Source organism: Canis lupus, chromosome 7 (genome assembly GCF_003254725.2).
Source record: "Canis lupus dingo isolate Sandy chromosome 7, ASM325472v2, whole genome shotgun sequence".
Lineage (NCBI taxonomy): Eukaryota > Metazoa > Chordata > Mammalia > Carnivora > Canidae > Canis > Canis lupus.
In genome coordinates this window covers 75,702,909-75,729,073 of record NC_064249.1, presented here as the reverse complement: position 1 = coordinate 75,729,073, position 26,165 = coordinate 75,702,909, and the positions used below count along the sequence as shown (strand labels likewise).

The 26,165-nt window shown below is 39.5% G+C and overlaps 1 long non-coding RNA gene across 15 annotated transcripts; it reads right to left on the bottom strand.

The window, feature by feature from the left end:
* Positions 1-9,223: 9,223 nt before the first annotated feature.
* On the bottom strand, positions 9,224-26,164 carry LOC112648070 (uncharacterized). 15 transcript variants are annotated; one of them, XR_003128714.3, is made up of 9 exons: positions 26,082-26,164; positions 25,327-25,364; positions 23,085-23,155; positions 22,562-22,619; positions 19,476-22,228; positions 19,162-19,252; positions 17,957-18,044; positions 9,981-10,062; positions 9,233-9,877 (listed from the first exon to the last, which is right to left on the bottom strand). It is a non-coding gene; the product is annotated as an uncharacterized LOC112648070 (long non-coding RNA). The 15 variants fall into 15 exon arrangements; XR_003128711.3 differs by having other exon boundaries at positions 9,230-9,877; positions 19,476-22,732; XR_003128715.3 differs by lacking the exon at positions 22,562-22,619.
* Position 26,165: the final 1 nt, after the last annotated feature.

The window sequence follows — 26,165 nt, the reverse complement described above, 5'->3', positions numbered from 1 at the left end:
TTCGGGGAATATAAAAATTAGTGAAAGGGAATAAAGGAAAAGAAGAGAAAATGAGTGAAAATGTCAGTGAGGGTGAGAAAACATGAGAGACACCTAACTCTGAGAAATGAACAAGGGGTAGTGGAAGGGGAGGTGGGCGGGGGGTTGAGGTGATTGGGTGATGGACACTGAAGGGGGCACTTGGCAGGATGAGCACTGGATGGTATGCTATATGTTGGCAAATTAAACTCCAATAAAAAATATTTTTAAAAAAAGAAATATAATCTGCATCTAGTAAAATAATTAATAAATAAATAAATAAATAAATAAATAAATAAATAAATAAATAAAATCCTAAATCTATCATCTAAGGAGGGGCACCTGCATCTCAGTAGATCAAGAGTCCAACTCTTGGTTTTGGCTCAGGTCATGATCTCACAGTCATGGGATCGAGCCCAGCATGGGGTTCTATACTCAGTGCAGAGTCTGCTTCAGATTCTGTCTCCCTCTCCCTCCCCCTCTACCCCTCCTCCCACTCATGCTCTCTCTCTCTCTCTCTCTCTAAAATAGACAAAATCTTTAAAATAAAATCTATAAGGAACTCATAGGACTTAAGAGCAAAAAAAAAAAAAAAATCCAATTAAAAATAGTTTCCCAAAGAAGACATACAAATGGCCAATAGGTACATGAAAAGGTGTACATCATCACTAATCATCAGGGAAACACAAATCAACACCACAATGACTTATCACCTCGCACCTGGACAAGTGGCTAGCATCTCCAGTCATGGCTCTGCCCTTACCAGCTATGTGAATTGGGCACTCTCCAAACCTTCAAATCATCTGATCACTAAGAAATCAGAGTGACTAACTCATAGATTGCTGCAAGGATTAAGTGTGAAAATCCACATAAAGACCTTAGGTAAATCCAGGTAAAGACCCAGCTGTGAACAAAATCTTTAGAAAAAAATAGAATAATATTTTTACAACTTCAGAGTGATGAGATTTCTTAAACAAAACTCTCAAAATGTTTGTTAAGGGGGGCTCAGTGGTTTAGTGCCTGCCTTCAGCCCAGGAAGTCCTGGAGTCCCAGGATTGAGTCCCACATTCATCTTCCTGCATGGAGCCTACTTCTCCCTCTGCCTCTGTCTTTGCCTCTCTCTGTGTGTCTCTCATGATAAATAAATAAAATTTTTTTAAATAAATAAATAAAATGTTTGTTAAAGACAAAGTCTAGGCTGGGAGAAAAAAATGGCAATCCTTATTAAGAGATGAAGTATTTGTATGTTTTCAAAACATATAGAGACCCAGTCAACAAGGAGAACATCAACTCAGTTGAAAAATTCTATATGTTTATAAAAAAATTCTCAACCTCGTAATAATCATAATTACGCAAATGAAAACTATGAGCTACTGTTCTATACCTTCCAATGGACAAAAATCCTGAGTCTGCCCGACATCCCAGCTCTGAGGGTTCACCATGGCCCTCCCCAAGCTCATCAGAGAAAAGCCCCTGGGGCCACTAGATGGGTTCACCAGATGCTATACCCCTCTCCTCGGGGTGCCGGGAGCCCTACCCTACCCAAAGAAGCCTGCTGCTAGGACCTGCACAGGGCTCTTCCCTGGGATTGTTCTCCTGAGAGTGGACTACACATCCCTAGACCTAGTGTACTCTAGGGGTGCATGTGGACATGCAAGGCCTCTGGCAGGGCAGGATGGACCTGAGAGTTGAGGGTTGGAGAAGAGGATAGGAAGAGGCCAAGGACACCATCAATCCTCCAAGCTGTCACATCATAATACAGAACTCCAAGGAGTCTGAGAATTCTAAGTTCAAACTCATTCTCTAAGTCAGTATAAAGCCATATCCTCAGAAGAAGAATAGATGTTCAAGTTTTACTTAGATGTTTAATATCTTAACTCCTAACTTTTAAATAGGTGGATACTTAGTATATGGGGATGTGTACTCTTGCCCTGGGCAGGCCTGATCTGACATAGAAAGCACTGGCAAGAACATAGAGAAATGGGAACTTAGTTATACTGCTGTCAGGCATGTTTGTTCTTTGAAAATAATCCAGCAATACCTAGTTCATACCCCAATAACACCAAAAATCAGCTAATATCTCCTAGAAAATCTCTTGCAAAGATGATGCATTGGAAGTCATCTAGAATTACTGAGTGTGTTACCCACGTGTCAGGCTCTCAGGTGTTTTATAAACTGCATGTTTAAAGCAACCCCGTGAAGTAATTATTAATAGAGACTCATTTTACAGATGAGATAACTGAGATTTACAGAGGCTGGGTACATTGTTCAAGTTCACACAGAAAGTGCTAGATTTTAACCCAAGTCCACTGGCCCCAGACTTCGTCCTTACCCACTGCGCTATCTGCCAGAATGGAAGAATCACTATGGAAAGATACAGAAATGGGAATAAGTATAAACACCTAAGAATGGGAGAAAAATCAAGACTGACTCACACAGAAAATTTCCATTGAAATTGTGCTCATAGTAGTTATATGAGTATGGAGAGCACTTGAAAGCAGAGAGAGAAATTAGGATTTAATATCATAGAAAGAATGGGTGAAAATTTTTCATGAAGAGAGTGACACATAGAAGTAGAAATTTTAAAATACAAATTTCTCAACAAATGCTTACTGAATTGAATTCTTTACTGACAGCTGAATTCAACATGCTTTATCCATGAAAAAAAAAATTGAACAAATCTAAATCTTAAACATTTTAACATTTCGAATTTTAAAAATTTGAACTTACCACAAAAAAGAAAGGAGAGAAGAGTTTCTATCTTGTAGTTTGGGAAAACTGGAGGCAACTCCATCACTAGCAACTGTCATCACCCACACTACCCCCACCGACCCTCACACACACTCCTCCCTGGAGAGGTGCCCTTTCCACTGGCAAGACTTCCCTAGTGGCGAGAGGTCAACAGTTTCCCCTCTGGAAGACTTACGAAGGCTGGATCTTGAACCTCCCACAAAGAATTGGCAGTTCTTTAGCCCTGGTGAGTTGAAATACCAGTGTCTCTTGCACTAACTACCTTCCCAGGCATCCTAGACTAGAGTATATTCCTACAGCTCCACACAATTCTTTACCTTGTTTCACTACTAAAGTCACCCAGTCCAGAAGGGCAGACAGCAGCACTACAATTGACTAGGGAGTAGTACTTGCACTCTGAGGGCTTTGTAGGAAGCACAGGGGGTTTACTAGTGGTTTCTGCTATCAGTGTGTAAAGCTGTAAGTATGACATCCTTACGGATTCATTTCTTTTGTTATTTTGGTGAGGTTTTTTTGTTCCTAACTTTAAAACCTTTTATTTTTTTTCTGATTAGTGAACAACACATCAATACATTAAAAACACCTAAAAACACAAGAAAAAAGAAAAATTTTCTTGCAAGATAGGAGATAACATCATTAACAATTTCACAATTGAGACACCTGGGTGGCTCAGCAGTTGAGTGTCTGCCTTTGGCTCAGGGCATGATCCCAGGGTCTGGAGATCGAGTCCGCATTGAGCCTCCATGGGGAGCCTACTTCTCCCTCTGCTTATGCCTCTGCCTCTCTCTGTGTCTCTGTGTCTCATGAATAAATAAAATCTTTTTAAAAAACAAAAACAATTTGGCAATCATTACTTCATACAAACCTTTATGCATACATATATATGCACATATGCACACCTATAACCACATACACAGAATTTTACCTAATTGGATTATATCCTACATAATCAAATATGAAGGAAACCCTTTTTATATATCTCTAGATTGTGTTTGTTTATTAGGTTTTTTAATGTTTTGTTTCATTTGTCTTGTTTTGTTTCTTTTCCCCTCCTTCTTCCTATGCCCAACACTACAATTTTTATTTTGTTGATTTATAATGCATTCTAATATATGGTCAGTCTATCACCACATATACCCCCTTCTATTTTTCAAATTTTTATTGGAATTCTCATGTTGTTTTCTAAATGTAATATTGAAAAAAAACTGACATCCTTATGATATTAAATCTTTCCATCACTGGATATCTTTCTATTTGTTCAGATTCTGTTACTCTTCATACAGATACTGTATTTTTCTTGCTAAAGTTGCTCCTAATCATTTTATTGTGTAATTTCTACCGCTATTATGAATACCTCCCATTTCATTATCTTGTAAAGGTTTTGATATTGGGGATATATATATATATATATATATACACACACACACACATATACATACATGACATGATATATATATATAAGATATATATGCTAAAGTAACTGACTTTTGTAGTTATCTTATTCATTCATCTCACTAAATTATTCTATAAATCCCAATTATTTTAACTGGGCTTATGATTATGGTATCAGCAAAAAAATCTTTTTTTCCAATAGGTACACCAATTATTTTAATTTCACATCATATTGTATTAACTACACCCTCTAAAGTGGTATTATTAAGTGGCAATGGAGACAATCCTGCTTGTTTCTATTTGTAATTGAAATAGTTTAGGATTTTATCATTTAGAATTATATTTATAAGAATTAAGCAGGCAAAAGTACTAGTCAAGAGCAGAGATTAGCAAACTATGATCCATGAGCCAAATTTGACACACATTTTTGTAAAGTTTTACTGGAACACAGCCATGCTTTTTCATTTGCATATTACCTGTGGTTGCATTTTGTGCAACAGAAATGTGGAGGAGTTGTGACAGAAATCATATGACCTGTATTATCTAAAATAGCTACTATCTGGTCCATTGCAGGAAAAGTTTTCCAACAACCTTGGTCAAGTGAGCTTATGCTGTGGCAACAAACAACTCCAAAGTCCCAGTAGATTAACACATTTATTTTTCATTCCAACAATGCCAGTTGTGAATCTGGACAACTTCCAGGCATTCTGTTCTCCATGAAGTGGCAAAAAAGTAAGCTGTTTCAATCCTATTGTTCTGCCATTAAAATGCAAAGCCCCTTGGATCACCACAGTGGAGGAAGAGCACAGTGTTTTCACACCCACCCCCCACAATACAGCACAATCCATAAACCAAGAGTAATCACATGACTCCACTAAGTGAGCTGCAAGGGGACTAGGAAGTAGAACTTTCTATATGCCTGGAAGGAGACAGAAACCAGATATTGTCATGCATTATCAATACCTATCAAATAGATTTTATTACATCTTATAATTTCTTTCCATTTCTATTAAAAAGTTATTTGGTTGTTAAAATTTCAACATCTATTGATACATTCTGTGAGTTTTCTCCATAGGAAGTGTAATGTAATAAATTCTGCTCATAAACCTGTTGTGAGGGGAATCATTCATGTGTTGCTGCAATGAAATCTATTTAGTAAAAGTTCATTATTTTTTGGCAAAGTTGAATTTTATATGTTAAGATTTCTTTTTTTTTTTAAGTTTTATTTATTTATGATAGTCACAGAGAGAGAGAGAGAGAGAGGCAGAGACATAGGCAGAGGGAGAAGCAGGCTCCATGCAACAGGAGCCTGACGTGGGATTCGATCCCGGGTCTCCAGGATCGCGCCCTGGGCCAAAGGCAGGCGCCAAACCGCTGCGCCACCCAGGGATCCCTATGTTAATATTTCTGCAGCTATATTCACAAGTAAGATTAAGTGGTTAATCCTTTATTTTCCCCCTTCTTTAATTTTTATTTTATTTTCCCCTTTGTACTATCTTTATCTGTTAGGGGAGATCTCAAACCTGGTACTCATTAGAATCATTTAGAGAGCAGTTGCAAAATATTGATGTCCAAACCCAACTCCAGACCAACTGAGTCATAATCTTTGAGTGTGGAGTCCAAACAGCAGTAGTTTTTAAAATTCTCTTGATGCGTCATTTGCAAATATCTTCTGCCATTCTGTAGGTTGTCTTGTAGTTTTGTTGTCTGTTTCTTTTGCTGTGCAAAAGCTTCTTATCTTGATGCAGTCCCAATAGTTCATTTTTGCTTTTGTTTCTCTTGCCTTCATGGATGTATCTTGCAAGAAGTTACTGTGGCCAAGTTCAAAAAGGGTGTTGCCTGTGTTCTCCTCTAGGATTTTGATGGAATCTTGTCTCACATTTAGATCTTTCACCCATTTTGAGTTTATCTTAGTGTATGGTGAAAGAAGAGTGGTCTAGTTTCATTCTTCTGCATGTGGATGTCCAATTTTCCCAGCACCATTTATTGAAGAGACTGTCCTTTTTCCAGTGGATAGTCTTTCCTCCTTTGTCGAATATTAGTTGACCATAAAGTTGAGGGTCCACTTCTGGGTTCTCTATTCTGTTCTATTGATCTATGTGTCTGTTTTTGTGCCAGTACCACACTGTCTTGATGACCACAGCTTTGTAGTACACCTGAAATCTGGCATTGTGATGCCCCCAGCTATGGTTTTCTTTTTCAATATTCCCCTGGCTATTCGGGGTCTTTTCTGATTCCACACAAATCTTAAAATAATTTGTTCCAACTCTCTGAAGAAAGTCCATGGTATTTTGATAGGGATTGCATTAAATGTGTAAATTGCCCTGGGTAACATTGACATTTTCACAATATTAATTCTTCCAATCCATCAGCATGGAATATTTTTCCATCTCTTTGTGTCTTCCTCAATTTCTTTCAGAAGTGTTCTGTAGTTTTTAGGGTATAGATCCTTTACCTCTTTGGTTAGGTTTATTCCTAGGTATCTTACGCTTTTGGGTGCAATTGTAAATGGGACTGACTCCTTAATTTCTCTTTTTTCAGTCTCATTGTTAGTGTATAGAAATGCCACTGACTTCTGGGCATTGATTTTGTATCCTGCCACACTGCCAAATTGCTGGATGAGTTCTAGTAATCTTGGGGTGGAGGCTTTTGGGTTTTCTATATATAGTATCATGTCATCTGAGAAGAGGGAGAGTTTGACTTCTTCTATGCCAATTTGAATGCCTTTTATTTCTTTTTGTTGTCTGATTGCTGAGGCTAGGACTTCTAGTACTATGTTGAATAGCAGTGGTGAGAGTGGACATCCCTGTCTTGTTCCTGATCTTAGGGGAAAGGCTCCCAGTGCTTCCCCATTGAGAATGATATTTGCTGTGGGCTTTTCGTAGATGGCTTTTAAGATGTTGAGGAATGTTCCCTCTATCCCTACACTCTGAAGAGTTTTGATCAGGAATGGAGGCTGTGTTTTGTCAAATGCTTTCTCTGTACTATTGAGAGGATCATATTGTTCTTGGTTTTCCTCTTGCTGATATGATGAATCACATTGATTGTTTTACAAGTGTTGAACCAGCCTTGCATCCCGGGGATAAATCCCACTTGGTCATGGTGAATAATCTTCTTAATGTATTGTTGTATCCTATTGGCTAGTATCTTGTTGAGAATTGTTGCATCCATGTTCATCAGGGATATTGGTCTATGGGCTAGTACCCAAGATCTATAAAGAACTTATTAAACTCAACAGCAAAGAAACAAACAATCCAATCATGAAATGGGCAAAAGACATGAACAGAAATCTCACAGAGGAAGACAAAGACATGGCCAACAAGCACATGAGAAAATGCTCTGGATCACTTGCCATCAGGGAAATACAAATCAAAACCACAATGAGATATCACCTCACACCAGTGAGAATGGGGAAAATTAACAAGGCAGGAAACCACAAATGTTGGAGAGGATGCAGAGAAAAGGGAACCCTCCTGCACTGTTGGTGGGAATGTGAACTGGTGCAGCCACTCTGGAAAACTGTGTGGAGGTTCCTCAAAGAGTTAAAAATAGATCTGCCCTATGGTCCAGCAATTGCACGGCTGGGGATTTACCCCAAAGATACAGATGCAATGAAACGCCAGGACACCTGCACCCCGATGTTTAAGGAAAAATGTCCACAAAAGCCAAACTGTGGAAGGAGCCTCGGTGTCCATCGAAAGATCAATGGATAAAGAAAATGTGGACAATGTATACAATGGAATATTACTCAGCCAATAGAAACGACAAATACCCAGTGTGGATGGAACTGGAGGGTATTATGCTGAAATAAGTGAATATAAGAGTGAAATAAGTCAATCAGAGGACAAACATTATATGGTCTCATTCATTTGGAGAATATAAAAAATAGTGAAAGGGAATAAAGGGGAAAGGAGAAAAAATGAGTGGGAAATATCAGAAAGGGAGACAGAACATGAGAGACTCCTAACTCTGGGAAACGAACTAGGGGTGGTGGAAGGGGAGGTGGGCAGGGGTGGGGGTGACTGGGTGATGGGCACTGAGGGGGGCACTTGATGGGATGAGCACTGGGTGTTATTCTATATGTTGGCAAATTGAACACCAATAAAAAATAAATTTATTAAAAAAAACTCTCTTGATAATTCTAACTGTGCAGAATGCACTAGGGTTATATCGATGTGTACCCTCTTTGTAAGGTGATAAAATCATTCTAGGGTTCAAATTATTTAACCTTTTTTCATACACAATGTATACCATTAAACTTAAAACAATCAAGCATACTAGAAAACAAGAAAACAAAACAAAAATACCCTTTGGATTCCAGATAATTGAGGCATAAGGCACAGAATTTAAAATAGTTATCCTTAATATGTGCCAGGAGATAAAAGAAAAAATTTGAATTTTGTCAGAGAACTCAAAATTGTTTTAAAAAGGAAATACTAGAACTTAAAAATCCAGCCATCAAAATTTAAAACTCAGTAAATAGGTTTAGCCAGAGCTGAAGAGAGAAATGGTAAAGTAGAAGGCAGATCACAGGAAAATATCCAAGAATAAAACACAGAAAGAAAAGAAAACACTAAAGAGAGGGTAAATTGTATAGGATGTACAATAAGCTTAACATATAAATAATTGGAAACCAATTAGGGGAGAAGAAAGAATTTGGGTAGAAGCATATTTGAAGAGATGATTTCCAAATCTTTAAAAAAGATTAGAAAAATATGAAGTCACAAATTCCACAAGTCTTTTAAACCCCAAAGAGAGTAAATAAACAACAACAACCCAAAACACACACCCTTTGCTGCATCATCATAAAACTGCTAAAAATCAGACAATGAGAAGACCCTAAAGCCGTCTGAGGTCCGGATAAATAGATACATTCCTTTAAAGAGGCAATACATAAACTTATGGCTGCTTTCTTCTTAGAGAAACAGTAAAAACCAAAGACAATGAAATGATATTTTTAAAGAACTGACAGAAAATCTACTATATGCCTCATAGTGTATACTGAGCAAAAATACCCTTCAAGAACATGGATGAAATAATGACATTTTCAGATAAACTTTTTAAAAGAAAAGGCCATCGCAAAGGCAGGCTAAAAAGCATCTGACTGACGAGGAACCCTTTTCAACAACAACAACAACGTCATGCGATGAGCAACAGACTCTGCTGATGGGCAACTGGGTTTTTAGTTTCTCTCACTTGCTTTCTGCCCAGAAGCAGAATGGACACCACTGGCCAGTTGTGAGGTGTGGGGAGGATGACAGGAGAGGAGACCTCTATAGGAACAGCCTGAGCTTCCTAAAGATACAGGCACATGGCCACAAAAGTGTTTTAATAAGAAAAATAAAAGAAGTACATTTATTTTAAAAAATATTTTTATTTAAATTCAACTTGTCAACATATAGTATAACATCCAGTGCTCATCCTGTCAAGTACCCTCCTTAGTGCCCATCACCCAGTTTCTCCATCCCCCCACTCCCCTCCCCAAGAAGTATATTTATATTAGTGGAATGTCATATATAAATTAGAAATACAGAAAATTTGGCCACAAGTCAGTTAAATAAATTAGGCTTATTCTTCTCATGGTACATGAAATCCAGGAGTAGGCCAATTGGCATTAATTCAGCAGCTCAAATATTCAGGGCTGACAGTCATGTGATCCTCTCAGTCTTTGCTTCATGGTCTGAAGACAGCTTCTAGAGGTAAAGCCAACCAAATTCTGGGGGAAAAAGGGAGGGGTGGGAATAATACAAGGAAAAAGTAGTGGAAGCCAGAATAAGAAAGTTAAACATCCCAGAAATTCCCAGCAGCCTTCCACTTACTTCTGATTGTTCATAGCTCTGTCACATGGCTCTCCACCCAACTATGAAGGAGGCCAAGAAATGTCACTTTTTTAGCAGAGTTCTGTCAGTGGAATGAAAGGAGAGAATGGATATTGGGTCAGCCAGTGGTAATGTTGCCACTCCACAAGACTAATTCCACATGGAATCCATTATCCTAACTTTGTAAAAATTCATTGTAATGTTTTCTTGGATTTCCAAAATACCTTTATTCTGACCAGTAAACATCTCTTAAAAGTTGTATTTTATTCTATAAAAGTCTGTATGGTGGTGGTTCTCTGTAATTTGTTTGCTCACTCTGCACAGATGCTTCTAGGCTGAATTGTGACACATGGTTTGGACACCACAGAGATTGTTTTATTCTTTATGGTCAATAAAAAATGTTCTCTTAGAAGTCAAAAAACATCATTAGAAATGGTATGTTAAGAAGTAAACATAAAACTATTCCCCAAAAGTTAAAATCAGATCTTTTGAATTGAAAATGTCCTGAGGCTTCATTCCTCTCCATTGAGGTAGGTCAAGGAAATGCATTTATTCATTCTTAGAATAAACTATCTAATGATGCTAATGAACTCTATTTAGCCCCTCTCTCCCCTACACAAGGTAATAAGAAGCAGACATTCCCAATGGCACCTCAGCCCCTGCCCTTGCTCTTCATTCTAATACAGACAGGCTTCAGCAGAATCAACCCCTTCTAGAGAATGCTGGTAATTCCCTTCTTCCTAGTAAACCATGCCAGGCAAAGGGAAAGAGGCCTCTGTAATTAGAGGAGGGAGATATGATCGACCCTTCTCCTCCAGATGCTGGCCATAGGACCAGCTTTTCCTACTCAGAGACTTTCTAGCCTCTCTCCACCTTCCCAGGCATTATAGGGTGTGAGAAGTCATCTCTTTGAGAACAGTCACTCAGTCCCCAATCCCAGTTCAGCCTCTGGGTAGATTAAGCACATGACAATTAGCTTCTGATTATTAGGGCACTTCAAAGACATCCATCTCAAATAAACACATCACCAGCTACACAACTAGATAAAGAGCCAGGCTGTCCCACCCATGAATCTCCCTTTTCAGGAAGCCCTGGGAAACCTAGGAAACTGACCACTTGTGAGACCCCACTTTCCCTTCTAGTGCCTAAATTCCTGCTCTTCTTACATTTTAAATTTGCTAATAAGTAGTAAACGTGCATAACCTTAGGCATTCCTTCCCTGACCCCAGTAAAGTCAAAACCTCAGCTCTGCACTCTCTCCTTCTGTCTCTCTCCACAGCCTCATTGTGTGGCCCCAGGTATGCCATGTACCTTCCAGGACTTGTGATAATAAATCTTGTTTTATCAAAGTTCCCCGATTGTTGTTGCTTAGGTGCATCTTGCAATCATAATAACAATCACAGAGCCAGTCTGGCCATAACATTGACTCTGGCTGAGAGAAATGTCTATAGGGTCTCACCACAGTAGTACTGGCCCAAGTAAGTGCCCTAGGCATTCCTCACCAATAGCATTACTATGGATAGGCTGACACCAATACAAAACATTGTGCCATAGAGATATTTATAGCAATTCTCAAAGCATGCACTTAAATACCTTCCTTTAAAGCATGTTCCTCTGTAGTTTCCAGATTTATTGCTCTGGAGAAAGAAAAGGCAAGTGTATGGACCTTTAGTCGGACAAAAGTCCTGAAAAACAGGCTTCCCTACTAGGAAGAGTATTACGATTTTATTTATAAAGGACTACAGTTAGAGAACTCAAATAAAGTCTGCCCTCTACACATCATTATGTCTAGACTAGGAGTTGGGGGTGCAAGAGAGGATGTAAGTTCAGACTACAGCTCAGAGCACAGAGGAGGGCTGGGCAGTGAGGGGACAGAAGGCCAGTGAGCTCTGAGACCCTCTGTAAGAATACTTGAGGGATGCAAGACAATAGCCCAGCAGTCAGATAGCAGGGCCTTCCCAGATCATGGATGCCATGGTTCTGACTGGAGCAGCAGTATCTGTAAAGGATGGGCTACCTTCTAAATGAAAAAATATGCAGAGCTGGGGGAGAAGCCTAGTGTGCAATTTCTCCATGAAGGCACAGACTGGGCCTGCCTACAGGTAACCAATATAGAGCAGCAGCCCCACCAAAGTCCCACTTAACAAGGCTCCAAAGTTCCCCAGGAGGAACTCCTTACCCCACTGCCACCAAATCACCACACAAACACACACACACACACACACACACACACACACACACACACACACACTGCATCAGAAGAAAGCAGGTGGCCAAAGAAGAAATAAAAAGTCAACAATTACTAAAAACAAAAACGCAGCCTTATAGAGACTTCTACAAGATGGTGGCTTAGAAAGATCCTGAATTCATCTCCTTCCATGGACATACCAAATCTATAGTTACATACAGATTATTTCCCTCTGAAAACTAGATGAACTGCTTCCTCATAACACAGGATGAAAAGACCACATCAAGACATGTCTTGGCTCACCCTCAACAATGAGGACATATCAAGAATACATCAAGCAAGTTAGACAATCACAAAGCCTCAAGAGATAAGAGCCAGGGCTAGGCTGAATAGGAAGTTTCATCACCTACACAAGACCACTCCTTTAAGACTGAGACAGGTAGCTGCTTTGCCTAATAAATACAACACAGAGAGTCAAGCAAAATGAGGAAGCAAAGAAATATGTTCCAAATAAAAAGAAACAAAAAACAAGATAAAAATCTCAGAGAAAGACCTTAATGATATGAAAACAAGTTACCTACCTGATAAAGAATTCAAAGTAATGATAAAGATCCTCACCAAACTCAGGAGAAAAATGATGAACATCTAAGAACTTCAGCAAAGTAAGAACTTCAACAAAGAGACAGGAAATATAAGAAAGTATTAACAGAAGTCCAAGAGCTAAAAAAGAAAAGTCTCAGAGCTCAAGGATACAATAACTTAATTGAAAAGCACACTAAGGGGGTTCAGTAACAGACTGGATGAAGCAGAAAACCAGATCAGCAAGCTAGAAAACAAACTAATATAACTCACCAAGACAGAGCAGAAAAAAGAAAAAATTTTCTTTAGTAAAGATAACTTCAAGGAATGGGACAACATCAAGTAGAATAACATTTGCGTTATTGGGGTCCCTGAAAAAGAGAGACAGAAAAAGGAAGAAAACTTGTTTGAAGGAATAATGGCTGAAAATGTCGCTAACTTAGGGTAGGAACAAGACATCCAGGTTCAGGAATTGCAGAGAGTTCCAAAAAATTATTAATCCAAAGAGATTCACACCAAAACACATAATTAAAGTGTCAAAAGTTAACGATAAAGAGAGAATCCTAAAAGCAGGGGGAAAAAAAACAAAAATTTAATATGTAAAAAGGAAACCCCATAAGGCCATCAGCAGATTTCTCAGCAGAAACTCTGCAGGCCAGAAAAAAAAATAGCATGACATATTCAAAGTGCTAAAAGGAAAAAACTTCCAACCAAGAATACTGTACTGACACAGTTATTATTCAGAATTAAAGGAGACATAAAGATTTTTCCAGACAAGCAAAAGTTCATCAGTATTGTTAGTATTTGCTTTATATATTTTGGTACACTTATGTTGGGTGCACGTATACTTACAAATGGTTTGTTTTTTGTTTGTTTTTTTCTTTTTTTTTTTTAAGATTTTATTTATTTATTCGCAAGAGTCACAGAGAGAGAGGCAGAGACATAGGCAGAGGGAGAAGCAGGCTCCATGCAGGGAGCCTGACATGGGACTCGATCCTGGGTCTCCAGGATCATACCCTGGGCTGAAGGTGGTGCTAAACCACTGAGCCACTGGGGCTGCCCTGTTTTGTTTTGTTTTTTTAAGACTTTATTTATTTATTCATGAGAGACACAGAGAGAGAGAGAGAGAGAGAGAGAGAGAGAGAGAGAGAGAGAGGCACAGGCACAGGCAGAGGGAGAAGCAGGCTCCACACAAGGAGCCTGATGTGGGACTCGATCCCGGGACTCCAGGATCATGCCCTGGGCCAAAGGCAGGCGCTTTACCACTGAGCCACCCAGGCGTCCCAGCTTTGTATTTACAAATGTTAAAGAGACTTTTTTTAAGCTGAAAGGATATGATACTAAAGCAAATATTAACAGACCTAAAGGGAGAAACTGATAGCAATACAATAATAGTAGAGACTTTACTAGCCAACTTATATCAATGAAAAGGTCATCCAGACAGACTGATTTCCTTATTAATCAATAAGGAAACATCATCTTTAAACAACACATTAGACTAGATATATTAAAAGATATGTACAGAACATTCCATCCAAAAGCAGCAGAATTTACACTCTTTTCAAGTGCACAAGGAATATTCTCCAGGACAGATCACATGTGAGGCCACAAAACAAGTCTCAAATTTAAGGAGATTGAAATCATGTCAAGCATCTTTTCTGACCATAGTGGTAAGTCAATTTTGAGGAAAACACTGGAAAAAACTACAAATACATGGAGAATGAACAACACATTACTGAACAAGCCCTAGGTCACAGAAAAAGAATCACAGGAGAAATAAAAATAATGTGTGGAGACCAAAAAAAAAAAAAAAAACCCCAAACAAACAGAACTATAACATACCAAAATCTATGGGATGCAATAAAAGCAGCTCTGGGAGGAGTTCATTACTATTACTATTTCTACAGGTCTACTGCAAGAAACAAGAGAAATCTCAAATACACAATTTAATTTTACACCTAAAGGAACTAGACAAAGAAGACTAAATGAAGCCCAAAGTGAATAGAAGGAAGGATATAATAAAGATCAGAACAGAAATAAATGATATAGGGGCTCCTGGGTGGCTCAGTTAAGCATCTGACTTTTGATTTGGGCACAGGTCATGATCTCAGGGTCATGAGATTAGCCCTGTGCTGGGCTCTGTGCTGGGTGTGGAGCCTGCTTAAGATTCTCCCTCTCGAAACGGACTAGGGGTGGTGGAAGGGGAGGTGGGCGGGGGGTGGGGGAGACTGGGTGACGGGCACTGAGGGGGGTACTTGATGGGGATGAACACTGGGTGTTATTCTATATGTTGGCAAATTGAACACCAATAAAAAATAAATTTATAAAAAAAGAAAAGATTCTCCCTCTCCCCTTGCCCCTCCCCTAACTACTTGCTCTCTCTCTCCCTCAAAAAATAATATGTATATATATGTATATACATACATACACATACACACACACACGAAATAGAGACTCAAAAGGCAATAGAACAGCTTAATGAAACTAAGAGCTGTTTCTTTGAAAAGGTAAACAAAATAAACAAACCTTCAGCCAAACTCATCAAGCCAAAAAGAAAGGGCACATTAAATAAAATCAGAAATGAAAGAGAAGCTACAACTGATACCACATAAATACAAGGAATCCTAAGAGGCTACCATGAATGACTCTATGCCAACACACTGGACAATCTAGTAGAAATGGACAAAATTTCTAGAAATTTAAAGTTTTGCAAGACTGAATCACGAGGAAATAAAAAATCTGAATAGGCCAATTACTAGTAAGGAGATTGAATCAATAATCAAAAACCTCCCAACAAATGAACGTCCAGAACCAGATAGCTTCACTGGTGAATGCTACCAGGCATTCAAAGATTAAATACCTTTTAATCTCTTCAGAAAAAATTAAAGAGGAGAGAATGGCTCCCAACTCATTTTCAAGCCAGCATTACCCTGATACCAAAACCAGAAAAAGCAACCTAAGGTTTCAGTACAATCCCTATCCAAACTCCAATGGCATTTTTCATAGAACTAGAATAATAATTCAAAAATTTATGGAACCACAAAAGACTCCAAGTAGCCAAAACAATCTTGAGAAGAAACTGTGACATACCATACTTTCTGACTTCAAACTATACTGCAAAACTATACTAATCAAAATCATATGGCACTGGCATAAAAACAGACACATAGATCAATGGAAGCAAATAGAGAACCCAGAAATAAACCCACACATATGTGGTCAATTAATTTATGACAAGGAGGCAAGAATATGTATTGGAAAAAGATATCTCTTCAACAAATGGTGTTGGGAAAACTGGACAGCTACATGCAAAAGACTGAAAGCGGACCACTTATCTTGAATGTAAGACCTGAAACCATAAAATTCCTGGAAGAAAGCATATGTGGTAAGCTCCCTGACATCAGTCTTAGTAACATTTTCTGGATCTGATCCAAACACAAGGAAAACAAAAGTAGAAATAAACAAACAGAACCACCTCAAGCTAAAAAGCCCTTCATGGCAAAGGAAACCATCAACAAAACAAAAAAGTAAGTCGCTGAATGGTAGAAGATATTTGCAAATGATATATTGGATAAGGGGTTAATATACAAAATATATAAACAACTTATACATATCAATAACCAAAAAATAAGATTTAAAAATGGGCAGAAGATCTGAATAGACATTTTTCCAAAGACATACTGATGGACAAAAGGCAATTGAAAAGATGCTCAACATCACTAATCATCAGGGAAATGCAAACCAAAACCACAATGAGACCTCACATGTGTCAGAAAGGCTACCATCAAAAAGACCAGGAAAAACAGGTGTTGGCAAGGATGTGGAGAGAAAGGATCCCTCCTCATGCACTGTTGGTGGATCTGTAAATTGATCCAGTCACTCTGGAAACAGTATGGAATTTCCTCAAAAGATTTAAAATAGAAATACCATTTGATCCATCAATTCCAGTACTGGATATCTATACAAAGAAAACAAAAACACTAACTGGAAAAGACATATGCACCCCCCAAGTTCAATGCACCATTATTTACAATAGCTAAGATATGGAAACAACCAAAGTGTGCACAGATGGATGAATGGATAAAGAAGATGTGGTATACATACTTGCAATGGAATATTACCTAGCCATAAAAAAGAATGAAATATTGCCATGTGTTACATGGAAGGACCTTGAAAGTACTGTTCTAAGGACGGTAGGACAGAGAAAGACAAATACTGCATGATTCCACTTATGTGAATCTAAAAAACAAAACAAAACTCAGACTCATGAATACAGAGAACAGATTGGTGGTTGCCAATGAGGAGGAAGGCTGGTGGCGGGGGAGCAGGTAAAAGGGATCAAGGAGTACAAACTTTCAGTTATAAAATAAATAAGACACAGGGATATAATATAGAGCATAGGGAGTTTAACTGATAATATTGTACTAGCTTGTATGGTGACAGATGGTGACTACACTTATGGTGAGCACTGAGTAATGTATGGAATGTGAATCACTATGTTATACACCTGAAACTAATATAATTTTGTATGTCAATTATAACTCAATTTAAAAAAACAGCACTGCCTGCAAGGATTTTTTTAGTTATTGGATTAAGACTAGATTTCAAATAGAACAGAAATGTGAACACCCCCTCCAACTCATCCTCTACCTAGCAGTGGAGGATGGTGAGAACTATCACTTGATCCATAAAACAATAATATTACATTTCCCAGTCCTCTGAGCCATGATATCACTGGAATCACTGTACACTGCATGTGTAAGCTATACTATATAACTATATATTACTGTATACGATAGTTTCCTGTGGCTGCTATAACAGGTCACCACAAATTTAGTGACTTAAGACAAGTAATATTTATTGTCTGACCAGTCTGGAGGTCAAAAATCCAAAATGGGTCTCATTGGATTAAAATCAAGGTATCTGCAGGGTGGTATCCCTTCTGGAGGCTCTAGAGAGGAATCTGTTTCTTTGCCTTTTCTAGACTCTAGATGCCTCTTCATTCCTTGGACTGTAGCGTCCTCTGCCACCTTCAGGTCAGCAGCCTTAGGCAGAGGCACTCACACACTACCATATCCCTAGTTCACCCTCTCCCAGTGGTGAGGACCTGTGATTACCATGGGCCCACCAATAATATGGATGATCTATTTAAAAGTCAGATGCTTAGCAACCTTATTCCATTTGCTACCTTAACCTCTTTGCCACGTACCATAATATAGCCAGTTTCCAGGGATTAGGATGTGGACCTTCAGGGGCCATTTTTCTGCCTACCACACCTGGTAAACCTGTTTTCTCCCCTGTGAAAGGGAAGGATATTGATTGGTTAGAAGGACTGCCTGAGCTAATGTAGGTAAACTGACAGCCACAGAGTAGATGTTCATTCAGTATGTGAATCATCCTTGATTCACCTACTTTATTCCTAACCTGTACACTCGAGCCTTCCTCTACCCCCACTGGCTAGCACCCATACTGGGTGGCCATTTTACCAGATGCAGTTCAAGCATTCAGATGAAGATTCTCATCAAAGCTGTCTTCTTCATCCTTGGCTCTTAGCTAGGGTAGTATGTTGGAGCACAGGCACTTTTTGTATTTAGTAAGATCTATTCCAAACAGAGGATGTGGAGAAAGGGGAACCCTCTTGCACTGTTGGTGGGAATGTGAACTGGTGCAGCCACTCTGAAAAACTGTGTGGAGGCTCCTCAAAGAGTTAAAAATAGATCTGCCCTATGGCCCAGCAATTGCACTGCTGGGGATTTACCCCAAAGATACAGATGCAATGAAACGCCGGGACACCTGCACCCTGATGTTTCTAGCAGCAATGTCCACAATAGCCAAACTGTGGAAGGAGCCTCAGTGTCCATCGAAAGATGAATGGATAAAGAAGATGTGGTGTATGTACACAATGGAATATTCCTCAGCCATTAGAAATGACAAATACCCACCATTTGCTTCGACGTGGATGGAACTGGAGGGTATTGTGCTGAGTGAAGTAAGTCAATTGGAGAAGGACAAACATTATATGGTCTCATTCATTTGGGGAATATAAAAAATAGTGAAAGGGAATAAAGGGGAAAGGAGAAAAAATGAGTGGGAAATATCAGAAAGGGAGACAGAGCATGAGAGACTCCTAACTCTGGGAAACGAACTAGGGGTGGTAGAAAGGGAGGTGGGCGGGGGGTGGGGGTGACTGGGTGATGGGCACTGAGGGGAGCACTTGATGGGATGAGCACTGGGTGTTATTCTATATGTTGACAAATTGAACACCAATAAAAAATAAATTTATAAATAAATAAATAAATAAATAAATAAATAAAACCTTTAAAGACGAAAAAAAAAAAAAAAAAAGACCACACAGTAAATGTTTTAGGCTATGTGGGCCAACAGGTAAATTTGAGAATATATGTAGGTACTTACATAAAATGTAAGAACCATTCTTCGCTTGTAGGCCATTAAGAAAAACAAAGGCAGGCCAGATTTGGTTGATGGACTGTCATTTGGAAGACCCCTAGTGTAGAAGGCAATTCTTAAAAATCAGATCTCTCTCTCTTTACTATAAAATTTCTCAATTTATCTTACTATTTAACAAAAATAGTAATTTAAATCAATTTATATTGGCGGGGGCTAATGATTATGCAAATTAACTAATAATAGCTATAACTTCTTAATTTTCTTATTTCAAACGTATTAAAAATAAACGATCATTCTAGCCAATAATTTCTATTTCTTACCTGGATTGCAATTTAACACGATGCTGGTGTGAGTTCATCACACTTCCTCAACCAAAGTGAGCTACAAAGTGGTAACTATTTCAGAAGAACATATAGAAGAGAGAAAAAAAATTGCAGCATTAGTATATAATCAAGCAGAAACTGAAATACGCAACTAGAAATGTAAATGCCACCAAATCCGGAGACCACGGATGCCTAGCAGATCCTCTGGGCAGCGGCTGACTGTGTGGTTTTCATTCAGCACTTCGAAGATTCCACAGGAAACTGGTAGTGTCCAGTGACAAATTCTGATGATGCCAACCTCAGCGCGGGGTGTGAAGTCTCAACTGCTGGAGCCAGTTCTTCAGCCACCTGTCACCACCACCTGTTAACAGCTGACCCACTCACGGGCTACTGTACACGAATTCTGACTTCATTCCTTAACATATCAAATGAAAAGTTAACGCAAGCACAGAAGGAATCATAAGTGCTATGAAGAAACAACTAAAGTAGAATTTTGATCACAAGAACACAGCAGGAAATAATGGCAACAAACAAATCTACGTTGGCACATCAAACTGCAGCATGGTGTTAGATATTCCTGAGACCGCTCTGTGCCACCCCGGGAGTCACGACTGTAACCCAGAAGTCCTCTGGGTGGGACACAGGCAATGCACCATTCGTTTGGGGCACACACCTGTACATTTGCAGCACAGGTATTTTTGAAAAAGGGGAATGAATTGCATTTAGAAAGCAATAATGTGCATATTATAGTGTGGTTTTAAGAATTACTAGAATGTACGCCATATCCAGATTTCTCTACCAAGGCTTATTGTCAAGAAAATGTGATTTTTAGAATTTCCCTGTTCACCTTACTTAAAGGAGATTTAACAGTTGAAAGACTTGTTACTTTTTACTACTCTAAACATAAAATACCATTCTGTTTTCATGAAGTGGTGGAACTGATTAACTAGTAACTTTTCCATTGTTCATTCTAACATTGTCTAAATATGAACTAGCGATCTGTTCCTAATATCATCATCAATAAATTCACAGAGAAATTTGTGGTAAAAAAAAAAAAAATCTATTCCAAACAGGTGTGCACACAACCAGATGGATATACAATACCTGCTTGGGAACAGAGAAAAGCTAAAGCTAAATTGGGTCTTAAAAGTAATAATGTGGGATGCCTGGATGGCTCAGTCAGTTAAACGTCTTCCTTTGGCTCAGGTCATGATCTCAGGGTCCTGGGATCGAACCCCTTGTAGGGCTCTCTGCTCAGCAGTGAATCTGCTACTTCCTCTCCCTCAGTGCTCTCTCTTTCTCTCAAATCAATAAATGAAATCTTTACATAAATAAATCAAAGTAATAATGTTAATGAAATTACTTTACTCTCATTAGCATTCCAAAACCATAAATTCAAAGACAATTATATATTAACTCTCTTACAATAAAAAACTTAAGTTTTTGCTTTTTAAGTTACTGTTATTTTTAAGCCCATATTCAAGCTTTGCTCTCCCCTTGGCCAGAGTTTCCATTTGACAATTGGTAGATAGGGCAGCCATTTACATGTTAACCTGGGGAGGGAGGGAAGATAGATATCGAAGCTAGAATTTAGTAACTTCAATCATTAAATCAGAAAGTTATTCAACGTCTGAGTGAAGGACCAGATAAAAATAAACAGGTAACACCTTACACAATTATAAGGCATTATAAAAAATTAATACCTGCGACCAATTAAGTCACACAGATGAAAGTTAATAATTAAATTAAAGATATTATTCTATAATATCTTTTAATCAAAGATTAAAGGGTTCACCCACATGATTATTATAATTATCCCATTATTTTATAATGGAAAAAACAAACTTTATATCAAGGAGGGGCAAGGAGTATTATATTTATCCTTAGAATCAAAACAAACATTTCCTTAATTTGGTAATTAAAATTTGAATTTAAAACATAATAGTTTGATTTTGTTTCAAATGTGGATTTTCAACTTGGGTTTTCCATGATGGGAAAAGCCTCAAGACATGAGACCACATTGCCACCTGGTGGTAGGATCGAATTTTGCAACAATTCATTTTGAGAGTTCCTAGCCTTTGATTTACTATTTAAAAAGTGAAAAGTATGTGTTTTAGGTGGTTATTGTTTAACTTCAAGAAAAATGAAAGAGTCTGAGGGACAGGATTTTGGAGGTACCAAATTAAAACAAAATGTACTTTGAATGACAAATTTTTTTAGAAAAGCCATTAGCCCAATTCTATGGAATGTAGGCCCACCCCCACGGACAATCTAGAACCCCATGTGAGTTCACCTCAGTGACTGAAGATGCGGGAAGACACATCAGAACTTCCAAGAACCCTCCTTTGTTCACCTTGAAATTCCATAGTGCCATTTCACCAAAATAAAATCAGTCAGGCAAAATCAGTCAGGAGATTAAGGACTCAAATGTATTACCTAGTTTTAGAAAGCATAAAAGAGGTTCCAACCATAGGTGTTACTTGAATCTAACAAATGCTTGTGCTTCCCTTTTCAAACACATCACAACAGTTAAAATATTGTGGTTGAGACACTAAGGAGAATTCCCTAAGAAAAAGTGATGTAGCTCAATAGTCAACATTACATGGATGGAGAAGGCCAAGCTACCCCTTCCGTGTGATGGTGGAAGAGAAGACGCACATTCTCTGAAGTATCCTGGAAGGTCTACTGTGAAGGTCATTCTTGGGGGTTAGACAGTGATATCTCTTCCTCAGGAAGCTTTATGATCAACCCTAAAAGAACTCAATAAGATGATTCTGATTCTTATTTGAAATTAATACCATTTACAGATAACTCTAAGTGTTGTATAAATCTGACCCAATTATCAAATTAAGGACACACAAATCTTCATAATAGGATTAAGGAGTCAAGCACCAGGCACCACAAGGCTTTCCCTGGGGCTTTCCCCCACCCTCAATATGTACAAGGACACCAAGAGGTGGTTTCACTAGCACCTGGTCCCCTCGATTTCACCCGTTGACAACTCCTGGGACAGCGAGATACACATAGAACCCTCCCCTCCGGCTCTTCCCTGAAAGCCAATCCCTGCTTGCTAGTCTCAGCACCTGGGCTCAGCTCAGCTCCATTGCTCTTCCCAAGCAGCCTGAGATTCACCAGTGTCTCCTCGGAGGACAAAGGAAGAAGTTTGAGAGTTTCTCTCAGGACAACTGTCAGCTCTTCACAATCTGCTCTTCAAATCAACACCCGAGCAGCCATTTTAATCTATGAACTGGTGGCTGAATTGAGAGGTTTTCACCTGAGCCACACACCCCTTTGACAGGGAGTCCTGCTCTCCTCATGTTCCATGTTCCCACCATTGCTTGAGACAGAACACACACGTCCCCTCAGGCTGGAAAGACCCCCCCTCCCCCGCCCCGAGGCCTGCCCTACCAGTATATTTCCTTGGTGGGAAGAAACCAAGTTCCACAAGAGCACAAGCCAATCCCCCATCATCCTGGCTGCCCCTGCCTCCCTGTTCTTGGATCAGGGACTGAAGTGCACAGGAAGTCCCCCTGCCCCAAGGCCTAAGGTTCACCTCGTTTCCAAATAACCACCTCCCAAAACATCTACTAATGGGCACACCAATACCTTTCCAGAAGAGTCTTGACCCAGTTCCTGGAGTCCTAACAATCATTAAGTGGTCAGCATGGGTTCACTTCCTAAAAACAAGGTTGTTTGGTTTATAGCCACAAACTCATCTTGAATGCAGTACTGAAAGGGCCCTAAATTAAAATGAAAGGGATGCCGAGCCACCTCAAGGCCTCTCTATATTTTCTAGAACCTTCCCTGGGGCTAGATAGTTCCCTATGAACCCAGAGATGGTTGGTGTTTGCTAGATAGGGATGGTGAGTGGAAGCAATAAAGAGTATTGTCTAAACATGATTTTAATCATGGGCAGTGGAACCAAATCTGAATGAGGAAGCCAAAAAAAAAAAAAAAAAAGAAAAAAAAAACAGAAACTGTTCTTAGTAAGAAAGTGGTCCATTCTGAGAAGAGTTGGGGTAAAAAATAACGGCCCTAGAGGATATTTCTGCAATTAAGATGAAAGGAGAGAAAGCCATGGTTGCAAAGTGGTGTATATACAGTCAAGATCCCCAAGGTATTTATGTCCTGGTGCTGACAACCTCCAAGGAAGACTGGAGAGTGGTGGCAGAGGGGTGAGGAGGACAGAGCCACTGGAAAGGGTAGGTCAGGAGCTAGAACCCTACCCCATGAAGTCACTGGAAGCAATGAGATCAGCTGGAGAGGAAGGCCAAGAGCGGGAGCTGCTATGTTACAGAAATGGGAAGCTACGAGCCATGAACAGAGAACAGCTCAGCAAGGAGGCAAGTAGCCATGGATGGAATACATTAGAAATGGTAGCCACTTTTGCAAGAGGAATTCAGAACAAGTGTGAAAATGCGGAAGGAAACCAGCCCCTCCTCCTGGCTCTGAAGTTTCTTCTGCATTTGATATCGAGGCTTCTGTAAGAGTATGGTGGCCAACAGCCATCCCTAGAGGAAGTCTGTTCATCAACACATGGCGAACTCTGAAACTCTGTGCTGAGGAGGAGGAGGAAGGTGAGGGATGGGGTCAGACTGAGGCAGGGTGGGGTTTTCTTTTAACTAAATTCCACAGTAAGAATGCATTTTACCCATTTCATGACTGGATTGTTTCTTTGCTGTTGAGTTTAATAAGTGCTTTATAGATCTTGGACACTAGCCCTTTATCTGATATGTCATTTGCAAATATCTTCTCCCATTCTGTAGGTTGTCTCTTAGTTTTGTTGACTGTTTCTTTTGCTGTGCAGAAGCTCTTTATCTTGATGAAGTCCCAATAGTTCATTTTTGCTTTTGTTTCCCCTGCCTTCATAGCTGTATCTTGCAAGAAGTTACTGTGGCCGAGTTCAAAAAGGGTGTTGCCTGTGTTCTCCTCTAGGATTTTGATGGAATCTTGTCTCACATTTAGATCTTTCATCCATTTTGAGTTTATCTTTGTGTCTGGTGTAAGAGAGTGGTCTAGTTTCATTCTTCTGCATGTGGCTGTCCAATTTTCCCAGCACCATTTATTGAAGACACTGTCCTTTTTCCAGTGGATAGTCTTTCCTGCTTTGTCAAATATTAGTTGACCATAGAGTTGAGGGCCCATTTCTGGGTTCTCTATTCTGTTCCATTGATCTATGTGTCTGTTTTTGGGCCAGTATCACACTGTCTTGATGATCACAGCTTTGTAGTACAACCTGAAATCTGGCATTGTGATGCCTCTGGCTCTGGTTCTCTTTTTTAATATTCCCCTGGCTATTCGGGGTCTTTTCTGATTCCACACAAATCCAATCATGAAATGGGCAAAAGACATTAATAGAAATTTCACAGAGGAAGATAAAGACATGGCCAACAAACACATGAGAAAATGCTCTGCATTCCTTGCCATCAGGGAAATACAAATCAAAGCCATAATGAGATCCCACCTCACACCAGTGAGAATGGGGAAAATTAACAAGACAGGAAACAACAAATGTGGGAGAGGATGTGGAGAAAGGGGAACCCTTATTGCACTGTTGGTGGGAATGTGAACTGGTGCAGCCACTCTGGAAAACTGTGTGGAGGTTCCTCAGAGTTAAAACTAGACCTACCCCACGACCCAGCAATTGCACTGCTGGGGGATTTACCCCAAAGATACAGATGCAGTGAAACACCGGGACACTTGCACCCCGATGTTTATAGCAGCAATGTCCACAATAGCCAAACTGTGGAAGGAGCCTCGGTGTCCATCGAAAGATGAATGGATAAAGAAGATGGGTCTATATATACAATGGAATATTTCTCAGCCATTAGAAAGGACGAATACTCACCATTTGCTTCGAAGTGGATGGAACTGGAGGGTATTATGCTGAGTGAATAAATCAATCGGAGAAGGACAAACATTATATGGTCTCATTCATTTGGGGAATATAAAAAATAGTGAAAGGGAATAAGGGGGAAAGGAGAGAAAATGAGTGGGAAATATCAGTGAGGGTGACAAACCATGAGAGACTCCTAACTCTGGGAAACAAACAAGGGGTAGTGGAAGGAAGGTAGGCGGGGGGTTGGGGTGACTGGGTGACGGGCAATGAGGGGGGCACTTGACAGGATGAGCACTGGGTGTTATGCTATATGTAGGCAAATCGAACTCCAATTAAAAAAATTTAATTAAAAAATAATGCATTTTACACTGTTAACCTGTGTATATGCATGATGGCACCCTCCCACCAAGACTTACTGAGCACCTACACTATACCAGTCAGCTCTAGGCAGTGGGGACATAGCAGTGATCAAAACACAAAATCCCTGCTGTCACAGAATCTTCATCTTGGTGGAGGAACAGACAATAAACAGATCAAGTATGTGCCATATTCAGTGAGTGAGGGACACACAGGAACAGAGCATGGAAGGAAGCAGGGTGGTGGAGTTTTAGCCAGAGAAGCCCAGGAAGGTCTCAGGAGTGAAAGCCTGAGGGAAATGAGGGTGAGCCATGGGACGCAGAAGGAGAAGCATTGGTACAGAGGCTATAACAAGGTTGGCCTCCAAGCCTGGAATACGCCAGAGTGTTCCACAAATACACAAATACCAGCAAGACGGAGTGAAGGAAGGAGCAGTAAGTGAGTCTAGAGAGGCAAGGGCGAGTGGGGGAGATGCAGTCTTGTAGGATACT